This window comes from Hippichthys cyanospilos, chromosome 1, assembly GCF_059441005.1.
Source record: "Hippichthys cyanospilos isolate Australia breed blue-spotted pipefish chromosome 1, RoL_Hcya_1.0, whole genome shotgun sequence".
NCBI classification, from domain to species: domain Eukaryota; kingdom Metazoa; phylum Chordata; class Actinopteri; order Syngnathiformes; family Syngnathidae; genus Hippichthys; species Hippichthys cyanospilos.
In genome coordinates, this window is record NC_142369.1 from 3,640,221 (window position 1) to 3,657,500 (window position 17,280).

The following is a 17,280-nucleotide window of genomic DNA, read 5'->3' on the forward strand; positions in this document are numbered from 1 at the left end:
TGCCAAACAAAATATAAGAAAAAAAACAAAAATATTGTTGGTATTTGCTCATCTGCAGAAAACTAAATAACACATCCAAAGTTTGCAAAAGAGTCATTATAACACAATGTATCAATAGTTTGTTTCATGTTCCAATCGGTTTGCTTTTGATTTGAAAGGAAAAATCAACTGTCTCTCTCACACAGCGAAAACAGTGCAAATCTGTATAAAAGTTAACAAAATAAAAGCATGTTTTTGGGGACAAGGATAACAATAACACAATTTATCAATAGTTTGCTTCATGTTCCAAACGATTTGCTTTTAATTTGAAAAGAAACATTTACTGTTCCTCTCACATATGGCAAATCACAGTAATAACAATGCAGATCAAAACGTTAAAAAATTAAAGCACAATTATTTCGGAACAAGAGTCACTATAACACAAGATCAATAGTTTGGTTCATGGTCCAATCAATTTGATTTTAATTTGAAAGTAAAAATCTAGAGTTCATGTCACACACAGAAAATCGCATTATTAATTACATTGCACATCAGTATAAGTTAGCAAAATAAAAGCATTTGTTTTGGGCCAAGATTCACTATAACAATGCCAATAAATTTGCTCTTGATTTCAAAAGAAAAAAAAAAATCACTGTTCCGTCACACACAGGAAATTATGGCACCAAAGACAAATTTACAAAATAAAAGCATATTTTTTTAACAAGATTCACAGTAACGCAATTCAGCAATAGGTTGCAAATCTGCATAAAAGTTAACTAAATTAAAGCATGTTTTTGGAGACAGGATTCACTATAACAATTTATCAAAAGTTTGCTTCGTGTTTCAATTAATTTGCTTTTAATTTGAAAAGAAACATCTACTGCCTCTCACACACAGAAAAGCGCATTACTAATTACAATGCACATCAGTATAAAAGTTAAAAAAAATGAAAGCATTTTTGGGGAGAAGATTCACTATAACACAATTTGGCAAAAGGTTGTTTTATGTGCCAATAATTTTGCTCTTAATTTGAAAAGAAAACTCTACTGTTCCTGTCACACGCGGCATTAATGACAATGCACACCTGTAAAAAGTTAACAAAATAAAAACATATTTTTTGAAAACGAGACTCACAGTGACACAATTTAGCAACAGGTTGCTTCATGTTCAAATAAATTTGGTTTTAATTTGAAAAGAAAGTGCATTGTTTTTGTCCCTGGCGGAACATTGTGTTACTCACAAACAAAACAATGACATCCAAACTTTTGCAAAGGAGTTTCACACAGTTCAGCAAAAGGTTGCTTCACGATCTAATTAATTTGCCCTTAATCTGAAAAGAAAAATGTCATTGTTTTGTCACAGCATGAACGTTTGCTGATATCTGTAAAAAAAAATAATAAAATAAACTAAAAATCAAACACGTTTGGGCTCCCCTGGTATATACGATACACAATTTTTGAAATTGCGATGAAAAATATAATATCATATGTGTAACATGTGTCTTTTGAAACAACAAAGCTTGTTACTGAAAAACCAAAGCATATTGGATTACGGCACAAATGCACTTTGGTAGCTCGTGTTTACTCCGAGAGGGAAGAAAGAAAAGAGTCATTAGATAAAGTTCTGGACATTTTCTGAAGCCGGAAGTGCATTAGGGTCAATAAGGTGGATGCACTTTTATTTGTGCGAGGAGCAAGTAAAACAGGCGCATAATGAAGAGCGCCGCTGATGAAAGGCCCCTAAAGCAGGCCATTTGGCGCCGGCCACTTCACATGTTCAAGAGACACGGCAATTCTATAATTATGCCCTGAATGGGATGTGCCTGAAAGGAAATGGATCATGTTCCTTTGTGACGGCCGAGCAAAGTGGGCAGCCGGGGAGGAGAAATGGGGCCTTCGGATTTGCGCGCGCGCCGAGGTAAGATGGAGGACGGAAGGTCGCGACGACGCAGATGAAAGAGTGCTGGAAAATTGAAAAAGACTCCAAAGGGGCTGGAGGTGAGCGCGAGAGCATTAGCGGAACGGCACAAGGAAAGTAAAATAAATAAATAAAATAAAACAGTCCCTCGGTGAGAAAGAAAGAAACAAAGAGATCGAGCGGGGCGGAAAAAAAATGAGCCCGGGGGCAGGCGTGGAGTCAATCATCATCTGTCGGACATGTGAGGGAGCGGGAGAGAGCGTCATTTTGCCCCGCTTATCGCCGTCATCAGCGCCGCAATCATAATCAGGGTAATTCTACCGCCGAGAGATGGAAAGCGAGAAAACGTGGGCTCCGAGGACGTTGCGGGGAGTCGCTGCGCGTGCCCGATGAAAACAAGGAGCGGGAGGGTTGCTGAAATGGTCAGATATACACCTGGTTCAATCGCCAACGCCGCCTGCCTGATAAAGAAACGGTCACAAAAAAAAAACAAAAAAAAAACGCTAGCTGGACAAGCGTCACGCGCTGATCGGCAAAATCACCGACAAGATGGCGCCGGCAATAATGTTGGAAATAATTACCAGCGCCTTGCGGGGTGTTCAACAACAGGACGGCTGTAATTAAATTGAAGAGCTGTTCATTAGCAAAATGATTAAACAATAATAAGCACAAGTAAAATAAGCTATTCACTGAAATGCACCACAGTAAAAACAAGACGAGAAGACCCAAACGCAAATAGGAGACGGACGTGGAAGTGTAGAAAGTCTTTGAACACAAAAATACAACAAAACTGCGGCAAGCAGTGGAAACTATACAAGGCAACTACACTCGGAAAATTAGACTCAGCAACTAGATCGGGGATTAGACTTGGAAAATTAGTCTTGGGAACTAGACCCAGAAGCTAGATGTGAAAATTTAGATTATATTTTTGAAATAGAATTGAAAATTAGACTTGAAATATTAGTATCAAAAACTAAGCTTGTAAAACTAGAACTGGAAAATTTGAATAGAAAAAAACAACACAAACTAGATTTGGACATTTTGACTGGGAAAAGTGAAAATTAGACTCCGAAATCTAGACCCAGTAACTAGATTCGGAAAATTAGACTCAGAAACTAAATTGGTAATTAAACTTTAAAAATTAGTCTTGGAAACTAGAACCAGAAATTAGATTTGGAAATTTGGACTAGACTAATTTAAAATAGAGTTTAAAAATGGACTTGGAAAACTATACTCCAAAACCTTACAAACCTAGACCTGGAAAATTAGACTATAAAAAAAAAAAGCAGATACCAGATTTGGAAATTTTGACTGGGAAAACTACACTCAAAAGTTAGATTCAGAAAAACTTGACCCAGAAACTTGATTAGGAAATTTAGACTCGACTTAGACAACATTATTTTAAACTAGAATAGAAAATTAAACTAGAAAAACTAGACTCAAAAACTAAACTTACAAAAACAGACTTGGAAAACTAGGAAATTAAGGGACCCGGAAACTAGATTTGGAAATCTTGACTGGGAAAACCAGACCTGGAAAATGAGACTAGCAGGATAAGAGACCCAGAAACAAGTTTTGAAAATTTTGACAGGGAAAACTACATCCAAAACTAAACCCGAAAAATTCTCAAGGTCGTAATGCGCACCTTCTACTAACTTATATTCTGCCTATCCCTTACAAATACTCCAACTTGAATAAAACCATTTCAACGAAAGGATGCTTGACATTTGTATTCATCATGCACATGTGTCAATTATTCCAATTAACGCACAGAGCAGCGCGAGGGTTTTCTTTTTTTCCAGATCCTATTCTATTTGAAGGCACAAAACCCCTTTCATAGCGTTTCCTGCCGGAGTGGGCCAGATCCCGGGAAGAGCGGCAACCGGCGGCGGGGCTGACGAGAAGGTTTGGATGAGGGATAGCGGCCAGGTGATGCGTTTCAAATTGGAGAAGATAAGGGGCAATAAGAGAAAGAGGGGGGGGCTATTAAAGGAGACGCATGACTGCCAGAAACAAAACGGAAGGAAGGGGACCAGATGACAGACGCTTCGCGAGTTGCCGGGGAGGGAGAAAGCAGGTGTGAGATTCATGAGAGCACTTCTCCCAGAATATATACAACCGCGTGAAAGCAGGAAATGAGATAGATGCCGAAGAGTGAGGATGGAAATAAAAGCTGCCGGGGTGGAATGAGTCTTGCCGGGAGAGGAGCCGGCGAAAAGTTTGCTGCCCAAGGCTGATGGATGTCGGGGGGCGGGCCAGAGGGCCCCGACTTCTTCATAGGGGTGGCCATTTTAAATCTGTACCGGTTATGGCCCGCTGTTGCTGTTAAGCAGCCGGAAGAAAACATTGAAAATTCCGAACCCACGTTAATTAGCTAATGTGTGCAAAACCCTGGGTAAAAACATCAAAATTCTATATATGTGATAAAAATTTGTATCAAAATAGTATAGTAAGTGCTACTTATATATAATATACATGTACACAGGTAAATAACAAAAAATAGGATTTATTTACCTTTGAGCAAGGAGCTTGTTATGGCCATATTCCCTCGTGAGGGCAGCCTAGGCTAGGCTAGCTTAGCCTTCTTCGTATTTCTTGATTATCTCCAGCTTCGTTTCCGTAAAAATCATGTTCTAAATTCTCCCTTTAACATCACTAGCATTCTTGGGACCCATGGCTCGCCCATTCAAGTTTGAATTAAGCAATAAAATGCACAATTAATATGTTATTTTAAGCATTGAAGACGAGATCCAGCCTTTAGCTTGCAGCCATTTTGACAGTGACGCCTACCAATAGCAGACGAGTATCTTAGGGACGTGACTCAGACCAATAGCAGAGCAGTATTTGAGTGACGCGTTGCAGCGCAGGCTGTCTGACGGGACCAGAAAATAAGAGCAATTACCTAAAAACGCCTGAAGATGGAGACAAAACAACACAAATACAGCCAAGCCCTGGGGTCATGACAGTTGATTTGGGCGCAAAACCGGGAAAATGTCATAAAGAGGGGATGAAAAATCTCAGTATTCCACATCGCAACATGAAAATAACGTAAGCCAGGGATGCTGTAACACAGGGGCCCACTGTATGTGTTTATTATATATATATATATATATATATATATGAGATTCAGGAAAAAAATGAAAGGCTCTTGCAATTTAGCACGTTGGGATTCGCTGTTGTAATATGCACCTAAAAGAATCAGGTGACAACAAACAAATGTAGCCGTAAGACGTGCTCCACCATGCTGGTGCACCTGCACTGGAAGAAGCAGATGACTGACTGTGGAGAGTCAAGGAGACATAATGGAATAGTAATTGAATAAAGCTGAAAAAGAAGATAAGCGTTGAGGCGTAACCAACGACAAAAAAAAGGAAGTAAATGAAAGGTGAGCTCGCGGCGGCACGCGCACCCGTACGAGTGCCAGCGGGTGAGGCGTTTACAGATGGCTGCGCGTTGGAGGCGTCCCAAACAACACAGCTGGGAGCCAGAGGAAAAAAAAAAAAAAAAGAACTGGGAGTGAGAAGAAAAGCGCACAGACAAACATCTCTGATCAAAAGATGGCAGGAGGAATCGGAAACAACGCGAAAGGCAATTAGGAGGTGGCGAAACGGAATCTCGGGGACGCCGGATTACGCCGACGACATTTCGGGCTCACGTCGATAAGAGAACGCGTGGCCCGACATCACAGAAAACGCAGCCGGGAAAACAACGACGACGCCAGCCAGGTGTATCTCAAAGACTTTGTTGGATCGTCCCTCTGGGTCCTGGTCCACTTTCCCGACCTGATTCTTCATACCGGCACGGATTGGACAATTGCTTGGCGCTAAATAGGCCCCTAGCGATAACTCATTTTCATCGAAGAAATCTGTTATCAAAATTAAATCGTTATTAATAAATATTTGTCCACCAAAACAATCATCAACAAGAGCTGGCACGTGACAAGTTGGATCGAACCATTTAGTATGGGGGAGATTATGGGTTTTTAAACCAATGAAATGAAATAACTTATTGAACAGAAAAAAAACGTTTTATTTTTAGCTTATATTTTCCTGAAACATTGAATCAGTTAGATAATTATCTTGAATGTATTTTTTGTTTGTTTGATTTAAAATCTTTAGTACCCCCTGGAGTTGATTCCAGTACCCCCATTTGAGAACCACTGGTTTAAATCAATCATATAAAGGAATTGTAAATGGAATTTCAATACAAAACGTTAATTGGATGCAAATGAGCACAATGCAAAATCTTTACATAGGCTAACATATAGCAAAGGTAGCACAAACGAAAATGCTAACGAGCTAAACGCATAGGCAGCACTATACAACATGCTAACATTAGCTAGCATGTTATCCACACTCACAAGCTTTTGGATCAACAAACAAAATAATTTTGGGCCTATTATCACACATGAAGACAACCTTACAAAGAAAGTAAAACTTACAGAGACTTGTGGGCCAGATTTCTCAGAAAGACAGAACAACGTGTGTCACTGAATGGGACACGTCCTTTATCACTACAAAGTGTAATATCAACAGAGGCCAGAGGCGGCGCCAAAAAACAAAGATCAAGCCCAAGCACAAATGAACGAAATCAGCTCCAGCACATCATTATTTCGATTCGAATTCGGTCCGCGAACTGGTAATTGGGGACCTCGGCTACACTGTAGCATAAAAAATAGCAGAATTTGACCTTAGAATCAAGGGCACATACTATACACAGGTGTGTCTTATATTTGGGGAATTACAGTTATTATCATGATAGGTTAAGAGGAGAGCATTTTCTGTTGTGATTTTTGCCGTTCGGCCGTGCTCCTTGTCCTGCAACATTAAACAATTTGACATCAAAATTTTACAGAAGGTCAAATTAAATCCACCCGCAAAGGTTATAGTAGTCCATTTTCAGTTCATCTTGAAATTCACCGTCATCCCGCACATTTGTGAGTGGTGTGTTGACCTTTCTACAGGCGGCATGCACATTTTTACCTACACAGAAGAAGAGTAAGCTCGAGCATGACATTTGTGGCAAGACCAGGCTTTTGTGAGAAGATTGAGAGATCTGGAGAATAGGCCGCGGATCAGGAGTGAAAAAAAAAAAAGCGACGCGACTGGAGTGTCGGCTGAAATTGGAAGTCAAGTATCGGCGGTCGTTTTGGACGTGGCCCAGTCCAGCGGCGGCGCAAACGCGTCGTTGAATTGCTGCTAGCTGTCTAAAAGCTTCACGGCCAGGGGCGGGGCGACATGGTGGCCAGGGGTGGTTGTAAGGTGTCCAAACTATGGCCCGGGGGCCATTTTGCGGCCCACCGATCCACTTTTATGCGGTCCATAACTTATGATAAAATACAACTACGCTCGTAAGCCTCTCGGTCCAATTTCATGAAATAATTTAGGAATAAATTGGATAGATTGGACAAATCCAAAGGAGAGATTCATGCAAAGGCGTGAAGTGGCGTGTCACATGGTCGTAGTCGTGCAAAAGAGACTTTTATTCAAAATAACTTGCACTCGCAAGTTTTCATTCGGTAAACAATTTAGAGTGGTACTCGCACGACAACATTTCAAACAACACACTCGTGCGTATTGTTTAAAACGCATTTGTCTTTTCGACAGCGATCTTACTCCATGCACGTCCCCCCCCAAACGCGAAGCACTGACTTAAAAAAGAAGATGTCATGTGACAAGACTACAAATTAAATTATGTATGAGAAAAAAACGTTCTAAATGGGACAGCCGAGAAAAATCGCAAATAAGGCACACGCTGTGTAAATCCAAAACTTGGTGGATGACAAAATTCAAATGAGAATTTCCAACTGAGGAAATGCAAATGACTGTCGTGGATTCTTTAACTAAACCCGATCAAATGCGCACTTTTTTTTTTTTTTTTTGGTGTGATAGTTAGCTTTGGAGGATCTCGCAACCCCAAATCCTTGAGGCATAAGCTTGATGGTGCGGTTAGCGCCCCTCCTTGCAACTGAGCCGCTTTGGCGTCCTTTTCAAGCTCCCAGAGGCACAAGACAGCCGAGCAGGAGAAAATGACAGCATGAGGGTGCAAGCGCCTTTCAAACCTTGCACCTGCGCACGAGTGCGCGTGTGTGTTCCTGTACGTCTATACTTGCGAGAACCGCTTTCCACCGACGTAGTGAGCACATTCTGAGAAAAGTGAGGACACTATTCCAGGGTCAAGAATTGATTTTAGGGTATAGTTTTGAATTGGGTTTAGAGTAAGGGTTAGCGAATTATTCCTGATGGTTATGATTAGGGACTAAGAAATGCATAATGTCAATGGATGTCCTCACAAGTGCATGACTCTGTGTGTGTGTGTATGTGTGTGTGGGTGGCATAGGTTCAGGAATAGAAAGACATCCATGGCGAGACACAGACAGGAGAGGGAGTCTGATAATGAGAAGCGGGAGGTAAGGGGGGAGGGGAGGGGGCACGCTGGCTCGGGGAAAGCAAGATGGAGCCCCCGAAATAGACATGCAAAGTGCAAGGTGTTGAGTCAGAAAATGAAGGAAACGATGGCAGGCGGAGAAAAAGAGCCGAGGAAAGGTAAGGTGTGAAACCAAATGCGAAAAGAAAGAGGATGTGGAGAGGTGGCAAAAGAAGGCAGAGGGTGAAAATATGGAAATGGAAGCAGGAGACACAAAGAACATCACGCACGCACGCACGCGACAATCATATATAGGAAGATACTGTAAATAAGCGTCGTCTCAAAAAGTGCAAAAACTATTGACATGAACTTTTCTAACATATTTTTGAGATGCACTTGTCTATATTTGGAATCCTACAGCACTTGATTTGATATGAATGCTGTAAAAAAAAACCTCTGCCTCCTGTACATAATGACAGTTATAAATAAGACATTCTTTTCCTTAACAGACAATTCAAGAACAGCTCCCTAATATATATATATATATATATATATATATATATATATATATATATATATATATATATATATATATTATTTGTGATTTCAAATGATTACATTATTTTTAACCAGTTAATCGCAAGATTTTCAAAAGTTTTCTTCGAAGCTTGAAACAGCTTAAAGTTATTGTTAAAACATCAATTACGAAAAAAAACCCAAGGGTGTTTCAAATAGGTTTTTGATTGTTTTGCTTGAGCTGGCAGCATAACTATGCAAATTGAATACAATGATTGAATTTGTTTGATCAAATCTTGCATTTATCCAATGTGCTATCAAAAGTGACTTTTTCAACTAAATTTATTGAAAACGTCCAGTTTTGCTGTCTTTTTGCCCCTAAGTTTGACTGCAAAGTTGCCCGGGTTTACATGCTACAAGAGTTGATTAAATTTTATTTCAGGTTTTGTATTGAAATGTAATGACTTGCAATGAGTTAAATGATTGATTTCATCAATGTAATCTGTGTCCATTTTGTTAAATTAACTTTTTGTAACTCAAAAATGGATTTATGTGTGTGAACCCCAAGAATGTGTATATGTGTGTGCGTGTGTTCCTCACCAAGTGAAGGAATGACGTTCCCCAAAATATTTGGGTGGGGAGGTATGCCCATTACAGTAGAAAAGAAAAACTCGGGACCCGTATCGGGCCAATGGCTCCGAATCAAGTTCAATTCAAGGCAGCAGCATGCACCAGCACACCAACAAACACTACCTGTGTGCCCGAGATGTAAAGAACTCTCAGGCCCCTCCCACTGGGACTCCAGGAGATGAGGCGCACCGTTATAAAGACCAAAATAAAAGCTGTGCACGTCGACTTCTTTGGGGGAAGCATGCACAGGAACACTTGAAACTGATTAGATTGGAAAGGGAGGCCCATTACAGATGATGAGACACACTCAATTAAACAGGATGGGGATGGAGTGCACCCCCGGGCGCCGCGCTAAACCAGCAAACCATCGGGGAAATATTTGCAATGTGTCCGCCGAGCGCCGGAAACGTCTTGGTGTTTGCGGGGGCTCGCCGAGGAAACGCCGGCCCCTCCGCTCTCCCTCCGGGGACAGGCGACGAGCGCGCCCCGTGTTGATGTCGCCCCCTGATAGGTGTGATAAATGCTGCGACACGTCCGTGTCAAAGCGGAGGGTGATAATGTGCAATCACAGGGAGGGGGCCCCGCTACGGGCGCGTGGATGGCGGGAAAGCAAATGAGAAGTGAAGGCTGATAACAACAAATTCCGCCGATTAGTCAAAAGACTGATGGGGAGAGGGAGGAAGGACAGAAAGGAAGGACTCCAAGGAAGGTTGGGTGGAAGGAAGGAAGGCAGGAGGGAAAGTGGAGGGACGAAGAGAAAGGATGGAAGGCAGGCAGGAATGAAAAAAGGCAACAAAGGGAGAAAATGGCAGAAAGGAAGGGGGAATGGAAGGAAGAAAGAAAAGTCAAAGGAAGGGATGGAAGGGAGAGAGGGAGGTTAAGAATGAAGGAAAAAGGGAGGAGCAAATTTAGTGGGATGGACAGAGAGGATGGAAGGCAAGACAAAAGGAATGAAGGAAGAAAAATCAAAGAAAGGGATGGAAGAAAGGAAGAGGGGAAAAATGAATATAAGAACAGAAGAGGGAAGGAATGAAAAATAGAAGGAAAAGTGAAAGGATGGACTGGAAAGAAGGAAGAAAAGTCAAAGGAAGGGATGGAAGGGAGAGAGGGAGGAAAGAATGAAGGAAAAAGGGAGGAGGGAATGTAGAGGGATGGAGAGACAGGTTGGAAGGCAAGAAAAATGGAAGGAAGGTAGAAAAGTCAAAGGAAGGGATGGAAGGAAGGAAGAGGGAAGGAAGGAAACATAGAAAGAAAAGTGAAAGGAAGGGCTGGAAGGAAGAAGTCTAAGGAAGAGATTGGAAGGGAGGCGGGAGGAAGGGAAAATGGAAGGAAGAAAGAAAAGTCAAAGGAAGGGATGAAATGAAGGAGGGAGGAAGGAAGGATAAAGAATAAAAGAAGGAAGGAATGAAAATTGGAAGAAAGAAGAAAAATGAAAGGAGGGATGAAGGAAGAGAGGAAAGAAGGATGAAAGAACAGAAGATGGAAGATGGGAAGGAATGAAGGAAAAGGGAGGGAAGGTAGAGGGATAGAAAGAAAGAGAGGATGAAAAAAGGGAAAAAAGGGAAATGGCAGAAAGGAAGGAAGCAAAAATGAATGTAAGGAAGGAAGAGAGGATGGAATGATCAAATGGAAGTGGGGAGGAAAGAAAAAGGAAGGAAGAAAAGTCAAAGAGAGGTATGGAAGAAAGGAGGGAGGAAGGAAGGATGAAAGAACAGAAGAGGGAAAGGAAGCCAAAACAGAAGAAAGAAGAAAAGTGAAAGGACGTCAGGGAGGAAAGAAGGCATGAAAGAACAAACAAGGGAAGGTAACGGAAGGAAGAAAAATGAAAGGAAGGATAGAAAGAAGGAAAGAACAGAGGGATGGACGGACTGAAGTAAGGAAGGGAGAAAGGGAAGTAGGGAAAGAGGAAGAAATTGAAGGAGAAAAGAAGGTAGGGAGGAAGGAACAGAAGACAGGAGGAAAGGACTGAAGGAAGGCGGGGGGGAAGATGGATGGAAGGAAGAAGGACAGGAGGGAGGGCAGAAGGAAGGACAGGGAAAAAGTGAGGCGCGAAAGAAGGAAAGAAAGTAGGAATTAAGAGATGGAGGGGTTAAAGGAGAGAAGGAAGGCAGAGAGGGAGGGAAGAACGGAGGATGGGAGGAAGCCAGGGAAGCAACTGAAGGAGAATGGAAAGAAACAATGGAGGGATGATGGACAGGAGGAAGGAAAGAAATGAGGAAGGAGGAAAGGCTGGAAGACGCCAACAGGTCCGGACATGCTAATGCGGCGAGAAAGAACAGCCTCAAACTAATGACAATGACAAAGAGATTTAAAAAAAAAACATGGACGCGTGCGTGTGTGAGAGACGACCTCATCTATCTCACCCCCCCAACACAACAGAAAAAAAAAAAATCCCATCTGCTCATCACAGCGAGGAGAGGCGAGGCGTTGGGTGCCACAATAGCACAGCTGCATAAATAATGCAGCCTGTGTGAAACTATTCACACACACGCTCGTTTGCACGGCTATATTTGTGGGGACGTTTTTTTGAAATTATGCGTTTTCTACCTTAACCATCATAATTATTTCCTGATTTTAACCCTTTTCCAAAATGTCCTCACTAGGTTGGTAGAAAACATAAATCGGTTTGCACAAATATGCCCCCCCCCCCACACTTTTTTTATACATCATGGGGACTTGTTATATAGGTCCCCATAACCCGCGCAAACACACACACAAACACGCATTTTGTTTTGTACATCACGGGGACTTAATATATAGGTCTCTATAACCCCCCCACCTCCCCACTCACACACAAGTTTTTATATATAATGGGAACTTGATATATATTTCTCCGTTACCCGCTCAAACACACGCACACACACAATGTTTTTATATATAATGGCAACTTGATATGAAGACCTCTGACCACCCCCCCCCTCACAGACAGACACACACACTCACTCACACACGCACTGACACATTTTTTTTCAATAAAAAATAGGGGCATGCTATATAGGTCTTTGTAACCTCACATATACGCACATACTGACACACATGCCAACTAATGTTTTTATACATCATGGGGACTTGATGTATAGGTTTCTCTAATTCCCAAAACACACACACACGTTTTTATACAATATGGGGACTTGCTATACTGTAGATCTCTGTGACCTCCAGCAAGCGCACACATTTTGACACACACTAACACATGTTTTTTTTTATACAACATGGGGACCTGATATATAAGTCTCTGTACTGTACTCTGTACTTCGTCGCACACACACACACATTTTGTATAAATCATGGGGACTTGCTGTACACAGCAACAGGTTTTATACAACATGACCCCCCCCCCCCCCCCCCCCCCCACACACACAAAAACACCCTTTTTTTTTTTTAGAAATCTTGGGGACTTGCTTTTATACGTATCTGTATCACCCCCAAATGTACACGCTCACATACACAAACACGCATGATGTTATACATCGTGTGGATTGGCTATATAGGTCTCCGTAACCCCTCACACATACGAATGCATGTTTTTATGCACATCTTGGGGACTTTCTGTATCGGTTTTGGTTGAATCAAACCACATACGTCTGATATATTAAAAAAATCCCATAATTACCGTACTTGGGACGCACCCTTAAATTTAGGATCAAATTCTAGTATTTTTATTTGTCGTGTATGATGCACAAACTGTTTGGCGCCAATGTAAAAACCAGGGCAAAACAGAATACATTTCATTTTTCACATCTTTTTTCATTTTGCTCGTTATGTGTTTCAAATTTCCCACATTGTGAAGCGATCAGTGAACGCCTCACTAGCGTAACGTTAAATTAAACTGGACATTTTCCCGCAGCGTTTCTTTGAAGCTAATTGCTCATCCAATGGCTCATCTTTGTGGAGTCAGCAAATTTCTACACAGTTTCCCTACTGTACATTATCCTCCGTCGACCAAAGCCAAAAAGCCTCGTTAGGTACATATGAAAAGGGAATGTCATCTTATATTCGAAAAGGAATAAGTCAGTGAGTCGGACGCAAAAAGGCAGACCGGATGTTTTTAATTGAATCCATCACTTTGATTTGCCGATACGCCGTCTCTATCAGCGCGGGGGGGAGCGCAATCTCGGCCGCTGATTGCCTGAGCTCTCCACATAAAAGAAGCCGGAATGTTTCATTAAGGCGGCGATAATTCCGCCAGATACACTTTAGAAATCAGCGTGCATTCAGAGCGCCGCAAAAAATAGCACCGAGACGGAGCGCGCCGGGAAGCTGGAGGGAGGCGATGCTGGGGAACGCAAAACAAAGCCCGCGTGACCATATGAGGAACGCGCCGGGTTCGGAATACCTGCCGAGATAACGGCTGATCGGGAACGGCAATCGGCAATCCCGGTTTAAATCAGCGCCTTCAAAAGAAACCCCGACCCGGAATAGAAAATTAAAAAAAATCCATTGTCTCATATGTCCATTACCATCTGTTTCATCATGGTTTCACTGTTGTTGGAGGCGTTACGCGCGGCTTATCGATCGGGATGATCTAGTTGCCGTTTATGCTAGCAAGCCTTCAAACGAGGATCATCTTCATGCGTGCGCGCGGCTCCGATTTCGGGATATGATGACACCAAGGAGGAAGAAAAAAAATGCCTCTTCATTTATTCCAGAGTGCATGGCAAATGACTGACATATCATTGGTTGTGTTTTTATGGTCAGGATAGGTTATTCTTCCTCAGGCGTGGTGGTTTCTTCAAAAACGATTTTGTTTTGTTTTTTTTGCAACACAGACTGAATAGGCTGGCATGCTAAGAAATGGGACAAGCATGAACATATTTTAAATATAACACCAAAATAGTCTGATTGTTAAAATACTGCACCAACACAACCGTAACATGCCCGATTGCATTTACTAGTGGAGGGTTGCCCTTGGTGGCAAGTAAAACAAAAACATGAAAATCAATAATTTGATAGTGTCTTATCGTGTCTCCCTTGGTTTAGCTTACCTGAAGATTGCCCCCTGGTGGCGAGTTAAAAAAATAAAAAACTGCAGCTAAGCCGCACTGACCATAGGGTTCAAAGTATCACAAAAAAAGTAGCCTCGCTTCGCTCATTCCTGACTGCATGATGAATGATTGACATCTCATTGGTTGTGTTTTTTTTGTTTGGGATAGGTTGTGCATCGGGCGTGGTGGTTTCTTGATTAAAAAAAAAAAAACACCTCACTTTTCAAAACTTTTGCTTTTCCAACACAAACGGAAAATTAATGCATGTTTCGAGATAAGAGCAGCACCAATATATTATCAAAACAACACTGACACATTCACATTGTTAGAATACTACACCAGCACAACAGTAACATGCCTGTTTGACTTTACGAGTGGAGAATTCCCCCTGGTAGCGAGTAAAACACCAGTTAAAAAAAAAAATACTTTGATAGTGTCTTCTTCTGTCTACCTGTTTACCAGAAGATCGCCCCCTGGTGGCTAGTGAAAAAACATATAATTCCCTCAGCACTGTTTTGTTGCTGGTTTATTCAGAAAATAAAAAAAGCGTTGCTTCGAAGCCAGAGTGGAAGTCAAGAGCACACATTGCTCTAGTGGAGGTGCAAATAGAGTCAAACACACTTGTTAAATTGAGTGTGTGTGTGTGCCCTTGGTTTTTGCTACGCGGTGGAGACAGAATCCTGTGTTTCACTCCTCTTGGACTTGCGGAGACCATATTGGTGGGACCTACAAGTTTAGACCTTTTTTGAGGGGCAAGACTTGCTTTTAGAGTATAGCTTTGGATTTGGATTTTGGCAGAGGCTGGCGATCTTTTGAAATACGTGTGTGCGTGTGTGTGTGTGTGTGTGTGTGTGTGTGTTTTAAAACACAACATTGGAAATAACCACAACCAGCAACGCCAATACATTATATCAAACACAAGACATGTTATTTTGTCTGTTCTGTCTGTGAGGAGGGAAAAAAAAAGAGACCTGTTGGAGAGGATACACACACAAAAGTACACACACACACACACACACACACAAACACACACAGTGGCGTGCTGGGAAACCATGGTAGCGGCGAATCGCGATCACGGTGCTGCTGTGCCGTCGCCATGCCAACAACGGCGGCAGCTTTCTCTGGGTATCACACAAGCATACGCGCTGGGGGTGACACCTGATGAACACACACGCACACACACGTGTGTGTGTGTAGAAGAAAAGAAAAAAAGATGGATGAAAAGGCATGCAGAGGTGCACACAATGCCGAGTTCTGGATGTGATCCCACACAATTCATGCACATGAATCATATGAGCATCTCTGAAGTGTGCGCGCACACACAGACACACACGCGGAGGTTTTTCTGTCGTAGTGGGGACATCTCATTGACATAAGGAATTTTCGAATCCCCAACCCAAGGCGTAACCATGCCTAAAGTTTACCCTAACCTCAACCAAAATCCAATTCAAATCTATACTCTTAAAGCCAATCGACACTTAAAAAAACGTCTGAATTTGTGAGGTCCACCAAAACGGTCCCCACAAGTCCAAGACGTCACCACAAAGACAGTGAAACATGGGATTTGAACCCCAACCTCTGTCAAAAACCAACCCACACAAAAGCACACATACACACAACTTTTTCTATCCTAGTGGGGACATTAACAATGCATTTCATTGTCCCAGACCCCAACCAAATTCCAAATCAAACCAAAACTCTGAAAGCAAGCTTTGTCCCTCAAACAAAGGTCTGAACTTGTGGGGTCCACCAAAACAGTCTGTCCCCGCAAGACAGTGAAACCTGGGATTTGGTCCCCACTTTCCGCGAAAAAACAAGAGCACACACATACACACACACAGGTTTGTTTATCTTAGAGGGGACATCTCTTTGACACAACGCATTTCCTAGTCCCTAACCGAGACCTTTACAACAGATTGCCTAAATCTAACCCTTACCTTACCTCAACTAAAATATAATTCAAAGCAATACAAGCTGTAACTCTTCTAGACCCTCAATAACAGTTCTGAGCTTGTGGGGTCCACCGAAATGCTCCCCGCAAGTCCAAGAGGTCCCCACAAAGAGAGTCCCCACCTTGAGGCAAAAACAAAAGGCGTGCGCACACACGCTCTCACACACACACACACGCACACACTCCAATGTCAATATGAGCTCCCAAGGATACGCGTGTGTGTAATGCATTCAGCTCTCACGCCGCACACACCGGCACGTCTTTTCCTCCTCGCTCGTCTGCATGCCGGCGTCGAAAGGAGCAGCCCAGCCGACGCGAAGAAAGAAAACCAGAGCGAGGCCCTTGACTGAGAAGAAATACGCCGCTTGACCCCGAGCGGCGCTGAGCATGACGGGGTGAAGGAAAAGCAGCCATCCCTTTTGAAATCACTCAAGGATGCAAGGCTGAAAATATCTTCTCTTTTTATTTTTCGACTGTGAAAAATCAGATGTGTTTTCGGTTGTTACCCAATTTTTAGAGGGATTTGAATGTAAAAAAAAAAAGATACTACTGACTTGGTTTCCTCCTGGCGGGCATTGCCGCTAGGTGGTGCCCTTTTGCCCCGAACAAAAAACAAAAGGGCAAATACTGAATGTTCAGCAATGTTTTTGAAAAAAATAAAAGCAGATGTTACAGATGTTGACCACCCACACAAATAATTGAGCATCACTGTGGATTCATCGAAGACTACGGAAATTAGAGCATATTGAAAAGAATCTTAAAAGATGTCATGCTTTTTAAATGTTGTTTTAACCTAAAACAAATGCTCAAATCCAACGACAAAGACACCTTGCACATGGGTGACAGAAAAAGTACACTTTTCACATTAAGAGTAAATTAATTGGAACATGAATCAGATCATGTACCTCAGCTCGTGTTGTTGATTGAAAATGACAA

The 17,280-nt window shown here is 42.1% G+C and overlaps 1 protein-coding gene across 6 annotated transcripts in view; it reads right to left on the bottom strand.

Annotated features, from left to right (window-relative positions):
* Positions 1-17,280, bottom strand: part of LOC148428643 (tudor domain-containing protein 5-like) — a 54,820-nt gene that overhangs the window by 18,646 nt on the left and 18,894 nt on the right. Inside the window, exon 1 of one of the 6 annotated variants that reach the window (XM_088409276.1) lies at positions 6,338-6,403. The exons of 4 other annotated variants lie outside the window; for them this stretch is intronic. The gene's annotated coding sequence lies outside the window, so the exon portion shown is untranslated. Of the gene's footprint in view, positions 1-6,337; positions 6,404-17,280 lie in introns of those variants that run through there. One more of the 6 variants, XM_088409260.1, reaches the window with a different exon arrangement.